The following is a 5303-nucleotide window of genomic DNA, read 5'->3' as shown; positions in this document are numbered from 1 at the left end:
AGTTGAGTTCATATTTACAATTGTCTTATTTAATTAGATGTGGTGGTATTTATTTGTAACTCTGAATGCATGAAAAAGAACAGTGCATATTTGATCTTGGAACAAAGGATGTTAATTCATGAGGAACAAGAATTTAGAGAAGTATTATGAATTCTTTAAAAATTAAACAAGAAGTTGATCCTTAAAACAAAAGAAACAGCAAAAAAAAAAAGAAAATAAAAAGCAAGGTTTAAGGCTCTGAGCATCAATGGCTAGGAAGGTTAAAAATGATCAAAGCTCAAAGAGTTATTTTCCTAACTGTATGCTTGTGGTGTGAATGTGTCAAGTAACTCTTGAGATAGGGCACTTAGAGTCAAAGTCAAGTGAAAATAAAGAGAAGCCAAAGGATCTAAGCACCACTAACTGAAAAAAATTAATAGAAAAATCAAAGCTCAAAGGATTCTCCAGTTAAGTGCTTGTCGTGTTTCTGTGTCGAGAAAAGCTTTAGACAAAACATTTAGAGTCACGGCTAGACTCAATGTACAAAGCACCAAAGAAAAAAAAAAAGAAAATATTATGTTCAAGGATTAATTGAAAGTTAAAAGAGAAAGAATCCATAACATCATCCATATTCTAGTTCTGAATGATATTGGCATTCTTGAGTCTCGAAGTGACAGTGAGATGTCAAAACTATTCATGATCACAGTGTCATCAACCTCACTCAGAAGATAGACAGGAGATTGATTGAAAACTCAACTCAGGCAAATTTACATCTAGAGTTTCTATTGTTTTCAGTTGCTTGATGACAAGCAACGATTTAAGTTTGGTGTTGTGATGCGTGAGTATCTTTCCTATCTTTTCTTAGTAATTTAGATGTGGATTTGTTGAGTTTTTATGAGATTTGGTATTTTAGACCATCATGAATGCTACTTTGAGTCGTACTGCTATTTTGTTAATTATAAAAAAAATTCGGACGAGTTTGACAGAGTTTATATAGAAGAAAAGTGAGAAAGATAGTTACTATCAAGCTGGCGCTAAACGCCGAGCCTCGTGATTTGTGCAAGCATTCTGTGAAGTTGGTGCTAAACGCCACGACTCGGCATTTAGCGCCAGGTGACTCGTAATTTGTGCAAGGACTTTGTGAAGGTGACCCGGCATTTAGTGCCGGTGATACAAAAAGTTAAAATTGCATTCTGTTTGGTGGCGCTAAACGCCACTACTCGGCGTTTAGCGCCAGGTTCGTGTCAAGCAATTCCACGAAAGATAGTTTTTGGTTTTTAATTTAATTTTTAAATTAAGAAAAGATATTTTATAGGGTTTTAGAAATTTAATTTTTTATCAATTAGGATTAAATATAAAAGGAGAAAAGATTCAGCCCTTCGAACTCTCTTCTCTTTTTCTTCTTCATTCGGCACTTTTACATTTTTAACTCTAGGTTTTTCTCTGAGTCATGAGCAACTAAACCTCCATTGCTAAGATTAGGAGCTCTGTTTATTTTAATGGATTAATACTATTGTCTTTCTACTCTTAATCAATGCACTGATTTAAATTCAAGGATTGATTTTGTTCTTTATCTTAGGAATTAGAATATATTGGAAGATAACTCTTTTTCTATTTTAAATCTTATTGAATTTTGGAAAAGTTATATCACTAGAATTACAGCTCGAAATCAATTCCTCACAACTCTCTAATTATCTGGATTTAACGTGATACGTGATATATAATTGCCTTATTTTTTGGTACTTAGGGTTTGTATGGCTCATAAACTAGAATTGGACTTAACCTTTGATTTAAATTAGGGTTAAGTATTGTTTTCATTCTTAACGTCTTGGGTCAAAATCAAAATCGTCCCCGACCTTTTTTTGCTATTAAAATCATCCTTAACGTTCAAAAACGCTTTAAAATCATTCTTTTCCGAATTTTTGGACTAAAATACCCTCATCATCATAAAAAAAAAAGGAAACAAGGGAGGGGCAGGGGAGAGGGGAGAAGGGAAAAGGGGAAGGGCAAGATCGTCGCCTTGCCACAGCCACCGTCCATCGCGCCGCACCACGCCACATTGCCGTCAGGAACAGAGTGCGCACAGGGGAGGGAGACCGCCGCGCTTTCGTCGCCGTTCCTCGCTGCCTCCGCCTCCGCCTCGCTGCCTCACCGCCTCCGCCATCTGCATCTGCTTTCTTGCTTTCCTGCTTTCTTGCTTTCTGTTTCTGCTTTTTAGTTTGGTGTTGTTGGTGTTGTTTGGTGTTCTTGGTGTTGGTGTTGGTTAGTGTTGGTGGTGGTGTTTGTGTTGGTGTTGGTGGTGGTGGTGGTGCTGTTGGTGTTGATGGTGGTTGTGGTGGTATGGTGTTGTTGCTGTTGTTTGGTGTTTTTGGTGTTGGCGTTGGTTGGTGTTGGTGGTGGTGTTTGTGTTGGTGGTGGTGGTGGTGGTAGTGTTGGTGTTGATGGTGTTGTGGTGGTAATGCTGGTGGCAGTGGAGGTGGTGGGGTGAGGAAGGTGAAGAGGAGAATGATGATGATGAGGGTATTTTGGTCCAAGAATTCGGGAAATGATGATTTTAAAGCGTTTTTGAACGTTGAAGATTATTTTAATAACGAAAAAAGGTCGGGAACGATTTTGATTTTCGCCCCTTACCTTAGGGACGATTTTAGTAGTTAACCCTTTAAATTAAGTAACCAAGAAATTGGCGGTCGATTGAATTAGAGGAGATTAAATTACTAAGGAATTAGGGTTTAATCACTTAAGATTTGTATGAATTAAATCTTTGCATGATTAAAGTAGTTAATGAGAATTGTTAATTCGAAAATTTAAACATCTCCAAAACCTTAACTATTTTCTTATATTAATCTCACCAACAATTTGTTGTTTGCTTTCTTGCACTCTATGATTTATTGTTTTATGCTATTTGAACTTAAAACCACTCATTTTAACTTGTCTGACTAGTTTAATTACTCAACCATTGTTGATCAGTCCATTAATTCTCGTGGGATCAATACTCACTCACCTGAGTTATTACTTGGTACGACCCAATACACTTGCCGGTTAGTTTGTGGTATTCAAAATAGGAGCGTTTTTTCATGAAGTCTCGAAAATGCCCCTCAAATTGGGCCTCCATCTCTAACACTGCCCTCGTGTTTTGGTGGCACAGTCACAATTCGTCCCCTTAATTTGGGCTTGATGACTGGACTCAGCGATTTCGTCCTCCCAATATTGTTCTCCATAAAATTGGATTACACACCAAATGAACTATTTTTAGCAAATATATTTAAACTGGTCCAATATTAAAAAAAAAAGACTGACTAATTTTAGTATTCTTAGACTTGAAATAAATGCAATTTTATGGACCACTTAACCCTATAAAAATAAAAAAGAAAATCTTTGTTGTAGACCAATGGCCAATTTTCAATGTTTGTCCTATGAAATAGGAAGAAGGTAACATGGCAAAGGATTCGATGGTCCCAAAACGTTTGGACCATTAAATAATTCCATAACAAAACATATTTTTTTAATTTTTTAATAACTGCTAAATAGTCCTTATTTAATTTTAATTATAAATTAGTCCTTTATATATTATTTAATTATAAAATCTAATTTTTATTTTATAAATTATTTTTTTATCATTCATCTATCATGTTTATTGAGAATCAAAAACTAAAACAATAATAAATTAGATCTTCCATTAATCGTAATAAATATTTTACAATCGCAATCGATTATAATTTTATCATTGATCCAATTACATACGTATTGGGTTGAAAAAATTGTTTTTGTTAAAAATTCAATCGATTGGATGCACAAACCAATCGATTGAAATTCAGGCTTCCTAAACTTTCGATTGGAATTGATACACAATCGATTGAATTTTGTAAGGCATGTGAGATTTTTCTTATTCAATCGATTGGTCATATTACCCAATCGATTGAAATCATCAAAGTAATCTTGGTTTAGTTAATTCAATCGATTGGTTTTGTTACCCATCAATAAATTATTATTTTCGAAAACCCAATTTTTAACTTTAATTTCCCAAATACAAGTTTTTTTATACAAAGCAAGTTCGCCGCACTATAATTTTTACAGAGTTTGCCTAACCCCACAAACTTCACTTCAAATTCTAAAAAAAAATTAGCTAATTTAAGTTCTTAAACTTCACAATAGACAATGACAATCATTATCATGGTGTACATAGGAGTATACAATAATATTGAAAAAATACTCCAGAGTACATAGGAGTATACAAGAATATTGGGGAAATAATAGGTTTTTTTTAATTTATAATGAGAAAAAAATTCTGGTTAAATATGCCTTATTCCCGTGTATTTTTTCTAGAAACGATGATAATGGTTGCTATTAATGTTGAAAAAGCCATACTTGTTATTGGTGTATGTTTGTGTACTCCTATGTACTCTTGTAGACGATGATAATGACTTAAAAATTTGAGTTTTGTTGGTTTTGAAAAAAAATCGAGTGAAATTCGCCGGGGTTAGACAAACTCTATAAAAATTATAGAGTTCGGGAGGCCAGACGAACTCTATAAAAAAAATATATAGAGTGCGGCTAACTCGCCGCCCTGAATAAAAAAAATCGTATTTGAAAAATTGAAAAATGGAATTTTGAAAAATGATATTTTTTAAAATGATAAGTAAAAATGATTTTAGTGTTATAGGAAGTGTATTGGAATTTTTTTCATTGGTAAATTTTGAAGATGTCAGGTATATTGACGGACATTGAGATGGATGAATAATACTATGAGGACGATGACATTAACCAACAAGAAGAGCTAATATGTGACCAAGATATGATGGATAAATAATATGAATCTAAACAAGATTTTGGAGATGAATATATTGAGAGAATAACAGAACCAATCGGTTGAATTAACTAAACCATATTGCTTTGATGATTTCAATCTATTGGTAATATGACCAATTGATTGAATAGGAAAAACCCCGCATGCCTTGCAAAATTCAATCGATTGAAGTTTGGGAAGACTGAATTTCAATCGATTGGGTAGTATAAGCAATGGATTGAATTTTAAAAAACCAACATTTTAGTCATCGTTCAATCGAAAACCATGTCGATTATTTTGTGAAACAATCGATTGAGTTATGGGAAACAAAATATGTTTTTTAAATTTTTAATCGATTAGAATGGCTAAAAAATTTTTTACAATCAATGAAAGATCTAATTCGTTATTATTTTTTATTTTGATTGTTAATAAACATAATAGATGAATGATAAAATAATATAAAATAAAAAATATTTTTTTTAATTAAATAAAATATATAAGATTAATTTATAATTAAAATTAGAAAAAGACTATTTAGTAA

The sequence above is a fragment of the Arachis ipaensis genome, chromosome B06 (genome assembly GCF_000816755.2).
Source record: "Arachis ipaensis cultivar K30076 chromosome B06, Araip1.1, whole genome shotgun sequence".
NCBI lineage: Eukaryota > Viridiplantae > Streptophyta > Magnoliopsida > Fabales > Fabaceae > Arachis > Arachis ipaensis.
Note: the sequence above shows the minus strand (reverse complement) of the source record.